Here is a 17,177-nt window from a genome sequence, read left to right on the forward strand (position 1 = left end):
GCCCCATGGCTTATGTAGATACCTGTAGGGGATCGTAGTAATAATTCAAAAAATCTCCTACGTCACACCAAGATCAAACTAGGAGAAACCAGCAACCAGAGAGGTAGAACATCTTCATACCATTGAAGATCGCAAAGCGGAAGCGTTACTATGAACGCGGTTGATGAAGTCGTACTCGCGGCGATCCAATCCAAACACCGAACATTCGGTGTCTCCGCCTTCAACACACCTGCAGCCCGGTGACGTCTCCTCCTTGATCCAGCAAGGAGGGAGGAGAAGTTCAGGGAGAATCCCGGCAGCACGACGGCGTGGTGGCGATGGAGTTTGTGACTCTCCGGCAGGGCTTCACCAAGCACCACGGAGGAGGAGAGGTGGAGAGGTAGCACTGCGCCGAGGGAGAGAGAGACGGGGTGTGTGCAACCCTCCCAATACCTCCACTATATATAGGAGGGACGGTGAGGGAGTGCGGCCACCCTAGGGAAACCCTAGGTGGTGCGGCAGCCCTAGGGTTTGGCCCCTGTGCACCTTGGGCCTCCTCCCTTGCTCACACCAGCCCACCAGGGGTTGGTTCCCTCCCCCTTTCAACCCATGTAGCCCTCCGGGATAGGTGGACCCTCCCGATGGACCTCCGGTACCCTTTCGATGGTCCCGGTACAACATCGATAAATCCCAAAACCTTTCCGGTGGCCGAAAACGGACTTCCCATATATAAGTCTTTACCTCTGGACCATTCCGGAACTCCTCCTGACGTCCGGGATCTCATCTGGGACTCCTAACAACCTTAGGTAACCACATATACAATTCCCATAACAACTCTAGCGTCAACGAACCTTAAGTGTGTAGACCCTACGTGTTCGGGAACCATGTAGACATGACCGAGACATTTCTTCGGCCAATAACCAACAACGGGGTCTGGATACCCATGTTGGCTCCCACATGTTCCATGATGATCTCATCGGATAAACCACGATGTCGGAGATACAATTAATCCCGTATGCAATTCCCTTTGTCTACCGGTATGATACTTGCCCGAGATTCGATCGTCGGTATCCCTATACCTTGTTCAATCTCGTTACCGGCAAGTCTCTTTACTCGTTCCATAACACATCATCCCGTGTCTAACTCCTTAGTCACATTGAGCTCATTATGATGATGTATTACCGAGTGAGCTCATTATGAACTATTACTCTAGTCTACTTTTGTTCCACAAGTTAAACCTAAGAACACTAGTAACAAAGGCAAGAAAGTTTCTTCATCTAGTAACAACAATGCAAAAGTTAGATCAAATGATGTTGTTGCTAGTAGCTCTCTTGATTCAACTAATGATTCTCTTAGCCAAGTTGCACTTCAACATGAAAATGATTTATTGAAAGGAATTATTGAGAGAGGTGTCTTCAAGAGTCGTGCAGGAAGTCAGCAATTCGAGGAAATTGTGCACAAGCAAGGAGGACATCGGAAGAAGCAAGGTGTTATCTACTTCAATGCCAACGTAGATGAATGTGAAGAAGGTCCATATCACATGCCGAAGTTCGTTCCTCAAGAGGAAACGTATGACCCTACTCTTCCCAAGGGAACAAGCTCTCAAGGTAACCTTCAACCACAAGATCACAAGGGCAACTGCAAGCTTGAAGAGGAGGTTGAATCACTTGAGGAAAAACCCAAAGCCAAGGTCGAGTGGATTCCCAAGGACACCACTAGCACTACCTCATCTAGTGCTACCACAACTCCAAGGATCCCCATCAAGTTGATGTGGGCCCCCAAGAGGATGAACTAGAAAGTTCTTGAGGGGTGACCCCGCTAATGACATTCACTCCTATTCATTTTGGCAAGAACTGTATGCAATCAACTCCAACCATATGCATTAGTTCAAGGAGTCACACATTTCCTTAAAGGTAAGCAAAGTACAAGGTAATTAATGCATCTCTGGACATCACCTCTCATGCACTTCATGCCATGTCTATAGATATTCTTGCATATGTTCCTTTTGCTTTGGGACTAACCCATGTAGGTGAGAAGAGTAAGAAACAACTAGGATTTCTCCAACTCAAAGATGATCTTCATCAATAATGATCATCCACCACTACTACACTTATTTTAAGTCTTCTATGAAAAAACCCAAGGTTAGTTTCTCCCTCTTAGGGGGGATGTCACATCTAGGGGAGCTTTACTCTAAGACTTGTGTTAGAGCATATTTCTCCGTATGTGGTTTTGATAATTGATGACAATCCCTATGGACTAACGGTTGCCTTAAGTTATATTCGAAGGATTTGTCCATAGGCACTTCTTGAAGTCCATCTGTTGGTTTCAAGGAGTTTATATGATGACCAAGGTGGTATTCAAGGTATTATCCAATGAATGGTCATAAAGACACAAGGTTGATCAAGACTAAGTCAAAGAGTAAATCAAGTTAACCAACACACAAAGCGTACAAGATGTACCGGGAGGGGTCAAGTGATCCCATGGTATGGTAAGCATTGTCCATTACGCTTTTCTTTACTAACCCATGGTCTTCGTGAGAGTTCTACGTGGGGTTAGGTGTGTTTCCATGGGTTTGTGTCAAGGGGAAGATCTCATTCAACCCATGAAGTATGACATCTAGTGGTGATCGTCATCAAGATTGCGGTGTGCAAGTTCAAGTGGAGCATCACGAAGATATCATGCTTGAAGCTTGTCGTCCATTGTGGTGGCAATGGACTTGTGAAGATGTGTTGAAGAGTGGATCATCCATAGAGAGTATGAGGGGGAAATCAACTTGTCTTGTTCAAGCCAACTCAATCAAGAAAGGTGGTCCATCTTGAGGAAGTCAAGATCGTCATATTCTAGCTCAAGTGGACTATGTGCGAGGTATAGGTTTGCCCTTGATAGGTTTTTCTATTTTAGGATAGAGTGTCGTACTATCAAGGGGTGCTCTCAAGTGAGTATCTTGATCATATCATTCATTGAGAGCTCAAATCATTTGCATCCTTGCATCATCTTTCTTGGTTCTTGTTTGGTGTTTCTCTTTGTGAGTATTAGAGCTTAAGGTCATCTTTATGACTAGCTCGAGTTCATAAAAAAGGAGTTCATCTGCATCTTCTATGATATTTTTTTATGTTGGAGTGTTTGCCGGTTCTTCATTCATAGAGGTTTCACATCTCTATATCATTGACATTTTTATAGTGCCTCTTCTTAATCAGCAAGCTTGAGTTTGCTCAATTCGGAGCTCGTATGCGAAAGTTATGGCAGTTTCAGTACGTGAGCTGTTTTTCTCTATAGAGACGGTAGTACCAATCGGTTCCACGGTACCAGTTGGGCGGTACTTCCGTTGTGTACTATTGCTGCTACTTCTGCTTAAATATTTTCTCTGGCTTCTTCGGGGTCTTTTTACATTTTGAGCGGTAGTACCGCTCCAACCGTAGTACCACTGGGGCGTGCGGTAGTACCGCTCCGGTGGAACTACCGCCCCGAGATCTTTGCCATTTGCACGTTTTTCCTTGAAACTTCCGTTCCAGCGGAAGTACCGCTCGCCTGAGCGGTACTACCTCTTGTGCACTGACTAGGTGCATAACGGTTCAATTTGGGAGGCCTATAAAAGGGGGCCTTCTTCCCCATTGGTTTCTATCTGTTGAGCTCGTGTTCTTCCTCCATTATTGACCTTCTTAGAGCTTGCTAACTCTCAATCCCTCCAATGATTCTTGCTAGTTCTTGAGGGAAAAGAGAGAGGAGATCTAGATCCACATTTCCACTAACCACTTTCTCCTCTATGTGAGGGGAACCCCTTGGATCTTGATCTTAGAGTTCTTTGTGAGGTCCTTGTTCTTCCACCCATATTCCTCCATAGATTTTTTTTGTTGTGGAGGGATTTGAGTGTGAGGGACTTGACCACTTCGTGTGTTCTTCCCATTGCATTAGTTTCATCGGTATGAGTTCTCCACGGTGATACGTGGAAGTGAAGTTTGAGAAGCTTGTTACCCTTGGCCTTGGGTACTTGCTACACTAGAAATTGTTCTTCATGGATGCTTTGGCGTCCTAGAAGCTTGGTGCTGCCTCGGAGCTCAATAATTATGGTGTAAAGCTCCGCGCAAGCGTCGGGGTCTCAAATTAAGTTGTGGAGATTGCCCCGAGCATTTGAGGTCATATCAAAGCCATATGCCACTGTGGTGAAGCTTCGTAGTGTTGTTGGGAGCCTCCAATTAAGTTGTGGAGATTGCCCCAACCTTGTTTGTACAGGTTCGGTGACCACCCTCAAGAGTCCATTAGTGGAATCATGGCATCTTGCATTATGCGAGGGCGTGAGGAGATTATGGTGGCCTTAGTGGCATCTTGGGGAGCATTATGCCTCCACACCACTCCAAACGGAGATTAGCATCCGCAAGGTTGTGAACTTCGGGATACATCATCGTCTCCGCATGCCTCTGTTATCTCTTACCGAGATCTTTACTTATGCACTTTACTTACTGCGTGCCTGAGTTCATCGTTCTACCGCATCTATTACCTTTTGGAGGGTGGTGCCTCCTAGATTGGTTAGGTGTCTCTTGGGAGCCTCCTAGTTTGTGTTGTGGAGTTGAACCAAGAAGTTTGTAAGGATAAGGAGATTGCCTACTTCGTGAAGATCTACCATGAGTGAGGCTAGTCCTGTGTGGACGTAAGCCACGGTGGAATAGACAAGGTCGCTTCTTCATGAACCCTTGTGGGTGGAGCCCTCCGTGGACTCTCGCAGTCGATACTCTCATGGGTTGAAGTCTCCACTAACGTGGATGTACGATAGCACCACCTATCGAAACTACGCCAAAAATTGTCGTGTCAACCTTTGCATTTGATCTTCCTACCTTACCCTCTACATTACATTTGCATGTCTTTAATTCTTGCTGCTATACTCTTAGATATGCATGTGTAGGGTGAACTTTACTAGTCATAATTGCTAAAACTGGCCCACAACTAAAATTGGAAAAGGGCTAGGTTTTTATCTTGTCAAGTAGTCTAATCACCCCCTCTAGACAAACTTTCGATCCTACACAATAACATGTATATCAAATATACTTTTGTTGGCATTGTGCGCCTTCTTATCTGCCAAGTATCTGGGGCAGTTCCGCTTCCAATGACCACTCCCCTCACAACACAAGCACTCGGTCTCGGGTTTGGGTTCAACCTTGGGTTTCTTCACTCGAGAAACAACTGGCTTGTCATCCTCGAAATTTCCCTTCTTGCCCTTACCCTTCTCGAAACTAGCGGTTTTACTAACCATCAACACTTGATGCTCCTTCTTGATTTCTACCTTCGCAGTGACAAACATCGCGAATAGCTCATGGATCATCTTCTCCACCCCTGGTGTGCTATAGTTCGTCACGAAGCTCCATTAGCTTGGCGGGAGTGATTTTGGAGAACTATGCCAATCACTATCTTATCTGGAAGATCAACTCCCACTTGATTCAAGCGGTTGTAGTATCCAAAAAACCTGAGCACACGCTCACTGATTGAGCTATTCTCGTACATCTTGTAGGCAAATAACTCAATGGAGGTCTCATTCCTCTCAACATGGGCACGAACCTGAAATCCCAATTTCAGCTCTTGGAACATCTCATATGCTGTGTGACGTTCAAAATGTCTTTGGAGCCTCAATTCTAAGCCTTAAAGCATGACACACTGAACTATTAAGTAGTCATCAAAAACGTGTCTGTCAAATGTTCACAACACCCACATATGACGCTTGAGGGGGTGGCACACCAAGCGGTGCATCAAGGACATAAGCCTTATGTGCAACAATGATGACAATCCTTAGTTTATGGACCCAGTCCGCATAATTGCTAATATCATCATTCAACTTAGTTTTCTCTAGGAACGCATAAAAAATACATGGGAGCTACAACACGAGCTATTGTTCTACAACATACTTTGCAAATACAACTTAGACTATGTTCATGATAATGAGTTCAATTAATCATATTACTTAAGTACTCCCACTCAACTCAACATCCCTCAGGTTGTTCAAGTGTTACATGATCCAAATCCACCAACTCAAGTCCGATCATCACGTGATATGAGGTGGTTTCAATGATAAACATCTCCATGTTGATCATATATACTATATGACTCATGTTCGACCTTTCGGTCTCTCGTGTTCCGAAGCCATGTGTGTACATGCTAGGATCATCAAGTATAACCCAAGTGTTATGCATGTGCAAAACTGGCTTACACCTGTTGTATGCGAACGTAGAGTCTATCGCACCCGATCATCACGTGGTGCCTCGAAACAACGAACCTTTGCAACGCTGCACACTTGGGGAGAACACAATTTTATCTTGAAATTTTAGTGAGGGATCATCTTATGCATAAAAGGATTAACAAAACGTGCAAATCAAAATAGTGACATGATATGGCCATCATCTCATGCTTTTCATATCCATCTCCAAAGCACACGCATGATCTCCATTGTCACCGACATGACACAATGATCTCCATCATCGTGTCGCCATTGAGTTTGTCACTCCAACTATGCTTCTACGACTATTGCTAACTCATAGCATCAAGTAAAGCAAAAAGGCACAAATAATTAAAGACAACCCTATGGCTCCTACCGGTTGCCATACTCATCGACATGCAAGTCGTGATAATCTATAAAAAACATGATCATCTCATACATCACATATATTTCATCACTACTAGGAAAAACCTTGTAGGGAGGACCTCAGTAGTAGCGCTGGAAAATATAAAACGCTGCTGCTAATTAGCAGTAGCGCTGATACGGCTAAGCGCTACTCCTAAAACCTTAGCAGTAGCGCTGGATATATATCCATCGCTATTGTTAAAGGAGGCCCAACGAGGTGCATGATGACCCACAAGTATAGGGGATCAATCGTATTCCTTTCGATAAGTAAGAGTGTCGAACCCAACGAGGAGCAGAAGGCTCTGATAAACGGTTTTCAGCAAGGTAATAACTGCAAGCAGTGAAAGTAGCGGTAACAAGTGATGGTGTAGTGAGGTGAAACGTAGCAGGTGATAAGTAACAAGTAACAAGTAGTAGCAACGGTGCAGCAAAGTGGCCCAATCCCTTTTCTAGCAAGGGACAAGCCTGAACAAAGTCTTATAAGAGGAAAAACGCTCCCGAGGACACACGGGAATTTCTGTCATGCTAGTTTCATCATGTTCATATGATTCACGTTCGTTACTTTGATAGTTTGATATGTGGGTGGACCGGCGCTTGGGTACTGCCCTTACTTGGACAAGCATCCCACTTATGATTAACCCCTCTCGCAAGCATCCGCAACTACAAAAGAAGAATTAAGACGACGTCTAACCATAGCATTAAACTAGTGGATCCAAATCAGCCCCTTACGAAGCAACGCATAGACTGGGGTTTAAGCTTCTCTCACTCTAGCAACCCATCATCTACTTACTACTCCCCAATGCCTTCCTCTAGGCCCAAATAATGGTGAAGTGTTATGTAGTCGACGTTCACATAACACCATTAGAGGAAAAGACAACATACAACATATCAAAATACCGAACGAATACCAAATTCACATGACTATTAATAGCATGACTTATCCCATCTCCTCAGGAACAAAAGTAACTACTCACAAAGAATAATCATAATCATGATCAGAGGTGTAATGAGTAGCATCAAGGATCTGAACATAAACTCTTCCACCAAGTAATCCAACTAGCATCAACTACAAAGAGTAATCAACACTACTAGCAACCTTACAAGTACCAATCGGAGTCGCGAGACGGAGATTGGTTACAAGAGATGAACTAGGGTTTGGAGAGGAGATGGTGCTGATGAAGATGTTGATGGAGACGACTCCCCTCCGACGAGAGGAGTGTTGGCGATGACGATGGCGACGATTTCCCCCTCCGGGAGGGAAGTTTCCCCGACAGGATCGTCCTGCCGGAGCTCTAGATTCGTTCTGCTCAAGTTCCTCCTTGTGGCGGCGGAGAATCCACGAAAAAAGCTCCACCCTGATTTTTTTCCGGACAAAACTCTTCATATAACAAAAGAGGGGGGCCAGTGGGCCACCAGGGTGCCCACAAGCCCTGTTGCCGCGACCAGGGGGGTAGGTCGCGGCCACCAGGCTTGTGGGCCCCTGGCAGCTCCCCTCTCACACTTCTTTTGCCCAATATTTTTTATATATTCTCAAAAAATTCCACGTTGATTTTCAGGGCATTTGGAGTTGCGCAGAATAGAGGACTCAGACTTGCTCCTTTTCCAGTCCAGAATTCCAGCTGCCGGTATTCTCCCTCTTCAAATAAACCTTGCAAAATAAGAGAGAAAAGGCATAAGTATGGCACCACAAAGTATAATAACAGTCCAAAAAGCGATAAATATCAACATGAAAGCATGATGCAAAATGGACGTATCAACTCCCCCAAGCTTAGACCTCGCTTGTCCTCAAGCGAAAACCAAGACCCATAACATGTCCACATGTTTAGGGATGAAGGTGTCGATAAAACATAATACGGACATGAGGGCATCATGATCACACATAGAACAGCAATACATCATAAAGATTCTTATGGGAAAGTAACAATTACTTCACAAAGCAAAGTACAAAACAAAAACCTTACCGAGAAGTAGCCAACAACAGTCCATAGTCATTGAAGCAATTGCAATTTATCATATCATCGAAAAGAGTCAAATAAGAGCTTGTAAAGCAAATCCACATACTCAATCATCTCTTTTGTTTTCCACAATTGTTACAACTCACGTGGTACTCATGGTATCAAAGTTTCAGTTGGACACAGAGAAAGATAGCAGCTTATAGTTTTGCCTCCCAACCATTTACCTCAAGGGTCAAGTCAACAATAATAAAGCATAAGTACTCATCTCCAAGTTGATATATGAATATAGATCTTTCCCAAGCATATGACATTCACCAAGATGAAGACGGAATAGGGAATTGGTGTAGATCACCATGACTCTTTCAAGGGCAAGAAGTAAAGGTACAAGATAGCCCCTTCGTAGAGGGAAGCAGAGGTTGTCATGCGCTTTTGAGGTTTGGATGCGTGTCTCTTAGTGCGGAGGAACGTCACTTTATATTGCCTCCTGTGATAAAGAACTTTATTATGCAGTATGTTGCTTTTATGTCTTCCTCATCATAGGTTCGTATAAAGCTTATTTTCCACACACTAATAGATCATACATATTAGAGAGCAATTTTTATTGCTTGCACCGATGAAAACTTACTTGAGGGATCTTATTCAATCCATAGGTAGGTATGGTGGACACTCATGGCAAAACTGGGTTGGAGGTTTATGGATGCACAAGTAGTATTTCTACTTAGTACAGAAGTTTTGGCTAATATGAGGTGGAAGCAATCATCACATGCTAAGGGATCTCTATTCATATAGCATTGTTTGGAATCAAGCAAACATAATTCATTATGTTGTCTTCCTTGTCCAACATCTACTTCTAAGCATGTAATAGTTTGGTGAGTGCTCACAATTATAGAAAGTGTCTAAGATGGTATATTTATATGTGAACCTCTCTTTCCTTATTACTTCTTATTAATTGCAACAAAGACTGGGGTCTATGTTGGTCTATTCTCAACAAGTTTCAATCATCATACTTGTTATATGTGAAGCTATCACTTTCCATAAGATCATCTCATGATCTTTCATGCTATCGTTCTTTTCATACTTTTGATCACGGCACAAAACAAAGCCCTTGACTAAGATACCCTTTATTATATAGCTCGCAAGCTCGAATACATCGGGGGAGACACAAGGCAAAAGACTCAAACTAAACACTAAAGACTTATTCCACTAAGAGAAGAAATAAAAACTGAAAAGAAAAGAACTAAAACAAAGGTAAAAGCAAAAGATATACAGGTGATACGGTACCAGGGCAACTCCCCCAAGTTTGGCATAAGCCAAGGGGATTGCCCATACCAATGCTTAGTTGTCTTCCTTTGGTGGTGATGGTGGTGGAGTTTTTGCCTTTGATTCCAAGAGAGCTATCAATCTTTGATTTATACCTTGGAGATCTGCGACATGGTTTTCCAGCAAAACAACTTCATGAGAAAGGGAAATATTGCGAGCACGAGTTGTTTCACAAAACCTCAAGAGTTCAATCAAGGATGGAGACAGCACGTGGAGGAAGGGTTGGAGAAAATCCACTCCTTCAACGTCTTCAATGTTGAACATAGGTTGAACTTCCTCCTTAGCTTGGGTTTTCTCCTTAGCTTTGTCCCTGGCTTTCGTGACTTCTACTCTTTTCAGATCAGCATCTACTTCTTCATGAACTTGAGGGAGATTATTCTCCCCAACAGATTCCTGAGACATCTTTGCTCTAAATCTGCGGCAGACAACAGGCTCTAAACGAAAACAGAGGAAAACTGCGCGATACGGAGATCAAAACCCACGGGCGTATATATAATGATTTTTTCTGGACTAGAAGGAGTGCTCCGCAAGAAAACGGAGTCCGGGAGGCACACGAGGTGCCCACAAGCCCTGTTGCCGTGACCAGGGGGGCCGTGTCAACCAAGCTTGTGGCCGCCTCGTGCGTTCTCCAGACTGCTTTTTATTTTTCTATTTTTCCATAAATTCCAAAACGGAGAAAATTTCCTACTGGAAAAGTTTCGGAGTCCAATTTCTTACTGAAACACATACCTCTTTGTTTTCAGGGTCTGAAACAGGCTGATAGACATCCCTTATGTACTCCTCTGGAGTTATGATATTGATGATATTGGTCTCAACATTTATGGGAGTACGAGAGATATAATGCTTGATTCTTTGCCCATTTACCACTCTAGGAAAATTACCTTCCGTGTTATTGATTTTGATGGCACCGGAACGATATACTTCCTCGACAATGTAGGGACCTTCCCATTTAGAGAGAAGCTTGCATGCGAAGAATCTTAAGCGAGAATTGTATAGCAGGACATAATCACCTACATTGAACTCTCATTTTTGTATTATTTTATTGTGCCATCTCTTAACCTTTTCCTTGAAAAACTTGGCATTCTCATATGCCTGGCCCCTCCATTCATCTAATGAGCTGATATCAAACAACAGCTTCTCACCGGCAAGTTTGAAATCGAAGTTGAGCTCTTCGATTGCCCAATAAGCTTTGTGTTCCAGCTCAAGAGGTAAATGACAGGCCTTACCGTAAACCATTTTATACGGCGACATGCCCATGGGATTCTTATAAGCAGTCCTATAAGCCCATAGTGCATCGTTAAGTTTGCTAGACCAATTCTTTCGAGATCTATTGACAGTCTTTTGTAAGATCAATTTGATCTCCCTATTACTCAACTCCACTTGACCACTAGACTAAGAATGATAAGTAGATGCAACTCTATGGTTGACATCATACTTAGCGAGCATCTTGCGGAAAACACCATGAATCACGTGTGAACCGCCATCAGTCATCAGATATCTAGGGACTCCAAATCTTGGGAAAATAACTTCTTTAAGCATCTTAATAGAGGTGTGGTGATCAACATTTCTAGTGGGAATAGCTTCTACCCACTTAGCGACGTAATCCACAGCAACTAAGATGTGAGTGTACCCACTGGAACTCGGGAAAGGTCCCATATAATCAAAGCCCCAAACATCAAATGGTTCAATGACAAGTGCATAGTTCATAGGCATTTCCTGACGCTTACTGATGTTCCCTATTCTTTGGTATTCGTCACAAGACAAGACAACCTTACAGGCATCCTTGAAGAGAGTGGGCCAATAGAAACCTAATTGCAATACCTTATGAGCAGTTCTGTCTCCAGCATGGTGTCCTCCGTAGGCCTCGGAATGACACTTCTGTAGGATCTGTCTCTGTTCATGTTCACGCACACAACGTCTAATAACACCATCTACTCCTTCCTTATAAAGGTGAGGATCACCCCAAAAGTAGTGTCTCAAATCAAAGAAGAATTTCTTCTTTTGCTGGTAGGTGAAACTGGGTGGTATGTATTTGGCTACGATATAGTTTGCGTAATCAGCATACCAAGGTGCACTATGTGAAGTACGGATGACATTCAATTGCTCATCAGGAAAGCTGTAATCAATAGGTCGTGGGTCATCAAGGACATTCTCTAGCCTAGACAAGTTATCTTCTACAGGGTTATCAGCACCCTTTCGGTCAACAACGTGCAAATCAAATTCCTGTAGCAGGAGAACCCATCTAATTAGCCGAGGTTTAGCGTCCTTCTTTTCCATAAGGTACTTAATAGCAGCGTGATCAGAGTGAATAATGACTTTGGAGTCAACTATATATGATCTGAACTTTTCACATGCAAACACGACTGCTAAAAATTCCTTCTCCGTAGTGGAATAGTTTCTTTGGGCACTGTCTAGAGTTTTACTAGCGTAGTGAATGACATTCAACTTCTTGTCAACTCTTTGTCCTAGAACAGCACCAACAGCATAATCACTAGCATCACACATGATTTCAAAGGGCAAGTTCCAATCAGGTGGTTGAACAATAGGTGCGGTTATCAAGGCATTCTTAAGTATTTTGAAAGCTTCCTCACAATCCTCATCAAAAACAAAAGGAACATCCTTCTGCAAGAGGTTGGTAACAGGTCTAGAAATCTTAGAGAAGTCTTTAATGAACCTTCTATAGAAACCAGCATGACCTAGGAAACTTCGTATACCTCTGATATCTGTGGGGCAAGGCATTTTCTCAATTGCATCAACCTTAGCCTTATCAACTTCAATTCCTTTCTCAAAGATTTTGTGTCCTAAGACGATGCCTTCATTAACCATGAAGTGGCACTTCTCCCAGTTCAAGACGAGGTTGGTATCTTTGCATCTCTGTAAGACTCGATCAAGGTTGTTGAGGCAATCGTCAAAGGAAGAACCGTAAACGGAGAAATCATCCATGAAAACCTCAACAATCTTTTCACAAAAGTCAAAGAATATTGCCATCATACATCTTTGAAAGGTGGCAGGTGCATTGCATAAGCTAAAAGGCATACGTCTATAAGCAAAGGTACCGAAGGGGCAGATGAAAGTGGTTTTTGTCCTGATCAGATTGTGCAACTGGTATTTGCGAGAAACCTGAATAACCGTCTAGAAAGCAGAAGTGTGTGTGTTTAGATATCCTTTCTAGCATTTGGTCGATAAACGGCAAAGGATAATGGTCTTTCCTGGTTGCCTTGTTCAGTTTCGAAAGTCTATCACCATCCTATAGCCAGTAATAATCCTCTGTGGGATTAGTTCATTCTTATCATCAGGAACGATGGTGATACCTCCCTTCTTAGGTACGCAATGTACTCGACTTACCCAATCACTATAAGCAACATGATAAATGATTCCTGCTTCGAGAAGCTTTAATATTTCTTTTCTCACGACCTCTTTCATTCTCGGATTTAATCTCCATTGATGATCAACAACTGGTTAGAATCAGGATCAGTTTTAATCTTGTGCTAACATAGAGTGGGACTAATACCCTTAAGATCATCAAGAGTATATCCAATAGCAGCACGATGCTTCCTCAAGGTTTTTAATAACCTCTTCTCTTCGTTATTTGAGAGGTGAGCACTAATAATAACAGGATATATCTCCTTCTCATCAATATAGGCATACTTATGTGTATCTGGTAACTGTTTTAGCTCGAACACAGGATCACCCTTTGGTGGGGGAGGATCCCCAAGTAGTTCAACATGCAGATTATTCTTGAGAATAGGATATTGTTCTAAACAATTTTATCTATCTCATCTCTTTCATCAGTATGCATATCATTTGCATGCTCAAGCAGATATTGCTCTAAAGGATCCGTAGGAGGTACGACAATAGAGGCAAGAGCAATGATTTCATCCCTACCAGACGACTCTTTTTCATGAGGTTGTCTTCCAAACTTGAAGAAGTTAAATTCATGAGACACACTCTCGAAACTAACAGTGACATTCTGTTTAACGCAATCAATATGAGCATTGACAGTGTTGAGAAAGGGTCTACCAAATATGATGGGACAAAAGCTATCTTGTGCAGTAGCAAGGACGAGGAAATCAGTAGGATACTTCGTCTTACCACATAGGACTTCTACGTCTCTCACAATTCCCACAGGGCAGATAGTGTCTCTATTAGCTAGCGTAATAGTGACATCAATGGGTTCTAACTCAGCAGGTGCAATCTCATCTTTGATTTCATCATAAAGGGACCGGGGCATTGCACTAACACTAGCGCCCATATCACATAAACCATGATAACAGTGATCTCCTATCTTGACAGAAACAACGGGCAGGCCAACTACAGGTCCGTATTTGTCTTTCGCATGAGGTTTAGCAATTCTAGCGGAGTCCTCACAGAATTTGATAACATTCCCGTCTATGTCTTCGGTTAAGAGATCTTTGATAATAGCAACACTAGGTTCAACTCTAATTTCCTCAGGGGGTGCAAGTGGTCTAATGTAACCCCTACGTATCACAGTTGGAGCTTTAGAATAATCCTTTTTCCTAGCAGGGTAAGGTGGTTTCTCAGTGTAGGCACAAGGAACAATAGGATCATTATAGGCAATGACTTTCTCTTCAACTAGATTGGGTTTAACTATGTTGACTTCTAGAGGGGGATGATACTTAAACCACTTCTCTTTGGGAAGATAAACATGAGCAGCAAAAGATTCACATAGAGAAGCTACTGTCTCAGAGTCAAGTCCATACTTAGCGCTAAAATCTCTAGAAGTGTTTGTTTCAACAAAAGATTTAACGAAATCAAACTGGAAATTCATACCTGACCCCTTACCTTCTTCAAGCTCCCAATATTTAGAGTTATGTTTGATTCTTTCCAATAGATTCCACTTGTGGTCAATATCCTTCTTCATAAAAGAACCGGTACAAGAAGTGTCAAGCATGGTACGATCTTCATGAGAAAGCCGAGCATAAAAGTTTTGAGTGATAATTTCTCTCGAGAGCTCATGATTGGGGCATGAATATAGCATTGATTTAAGCCTCCCCAAGCTTAAGCTATGCTTTCCCTGTCACGAGGCCAAAAGATATAAATATAATTCCGATCACGATGTACTAAATGCATAGGATAAAACTTTTGATGAAATTCCAATTTCAACCGATTGTAGTCCCATGATCCAGTATCATCACATAGCCTATACCATGTCAACGCCTTATCCTTCAAATATAAAGGAAATACTTTCTTCTTTACCTCATCCTCGGGCAAACCTGCAAGCTTAAATAAACCACAAACTTCATCTACATAGATTAGATGCAAGTCTGGATGTGACGATCAATCTCCTCTAAAAGGATTAGCCAGCAGTTTGTCAAGCATACCCAAAGGAATTTCACAAAAGATATTTTCAGTAGGTACCTCAGGTTGAGGAGCAACCCCTCGTGCTTCCGTTCGTGGTGAAGATACCCCGAACAAATTCCTCAAAGGAATAGTTTCCATAGTGACAAGTGACAATAAATTTCAGCACAGTATATAAATGTTTCCTTACCAAATTCCACTTACCAAAGGCGCTTCACTCCCCGGCAACGGCGCCAGAAAAGAGTCTTGATGACCCACAAGTATAGGAGATCAATCGTAGTCCTTTCGATAAGTAAGAGTGTCGAACCCAATGAGGAGCCGAAGGCTATGATAAACGGTTTTCGGCAAGGTAATAACTGCAAGCACTGTAAGTAGCGGTAACAAGTGATGGTGTAGTGAGGTGAAACGTAGCAGGTGAAAAGCAACAAGTAACAAGTAGTAGCAACGGTGCAGCGAAGTGGCCCAATCCCTTTTGTAGCAAGGGACAAGCCTGAACAAAGTCTTATAAGAGGAAAAACGCTCCCAAGGACACACGGGAATTTCTGTCATGCTAGTTTCATCATGTTCATATGATTCACGTTCGTTACTTTGATAGTTTGATATGTGGGTGGACCGGCGCTTGGGTACTGCCCTTACTTGGACAAGCATCCCACTTATGATTAACCCGTCTCGCAAGCATCCGCAACTACGAAAGAAGAATTAAGACAACGTCTAACCATAGCATTAAACTAGTGGATCCAAATCAGCCCCTTACGAAGCAACGCATAGACTGGGGTTTAAGCTTCTATCACTCTAGCAACCCATCATCTACTTACTACTCCCCAATGCCTTCCTCTAGGCCCAAATAATGGTGAAGTGTTATGTAGTCGACGTTCACATAACACCATTAGAGGAAAAGACAACATACAACATATCAAAATACCGAATGAATACCAAATTCACATGACTATTAATAGCATGACTTATCCCATCTCCTCAAGAACAAAAGTAACTACTCACAAAGCATAATCATAATCATGATCAGAGGTGTAATGAGTAGCATCAAGGATCTGAACATAAACTCTTCCACCAAGTAATCCAACTAGCATCAACTACAAAGAGTAATCAACACTACTAGCAACCTTACAAGTACCAATCGGAGTCGCGAGACGGAGATTGGTTACAAGAGATGAACTAGGGTTTGGAGAGGAGATGGTGCTGATGAAGATATTGATGGAGACGACTCCCCTCCGACGAGAGGAGTGTTGGTGATGACGATGGTGACGATTTCCCCCTCCGGGAGGGAAGTTTCCCCGGGAGGATCGTCCTGCCGGAGCTCTAGACTGGTTCTGCTCAAGTTCCGCCTCGTGGCGGCGGAAAATCCACGAAAAAAAGCTCCACCCTGATTTTTTTTCCGGATGAAACCCTTCATATAGCAAAAGAGGGGGGCCAGTGGGCCACCAGGGTGCCCACAAGCCCTGTTACCGCGGCCAGGGGGTAGGCCGCGGCCACCATGCTTGTGGCCCCCTGGAAGCTCCCCTCTCGCACTTCTTTCGCCCAATATTTTTTATATATTCCCAAAAAATTCCACGTTGATTTTTAGGGCATTTAGAGTTGCACAGAATAGAGGACTCAGACTTGCTCCTTTTCCAGTCCAGAATTCCAGCTGCCGGTATTCTCCCTCTTCAAATAAACCTTGCAAAATAAGAGAGAAAAGGCATAAGTATGGCACCACAAAGTATAATAACAGTCCAAAAAGCGATAAATAAGTTGAATAGCAGTAGCCCTTTCCTTAAATGAGCGCTACTAATACATATGTTGTAGAACGTCGCATGGGAAACAAAACTTTTCCTACGCGCACGAAGTCCTATCATGGTGATGTCCATCTCCGAGAGGGGATTTCTGATCTGCGTACCCTTGTAGATCGCACAGCAGAAGCGTTAAGAAACGCGGTTGATGTAGTGGAACGTCCTCACGTCCCTCGATCCGCCCCGCGAACCGACCCACGAACCGTCCCGCGA

This window comes from Hordeum vulgare, chromosome 5H (assembly GCF_904849725.1).
Source record: "Hordeum vulgare subsp. vulgare chromosome 5H, MorexV3_pseudomolecules_assembly, whole genome shotgun sequence".
Lineage (NCBI taxonomy): Eukaryota > Viridiplantae > Streptophyta > Magnoliopsida > Poales > Poaceae > Hordeum > Hordeum vulgare.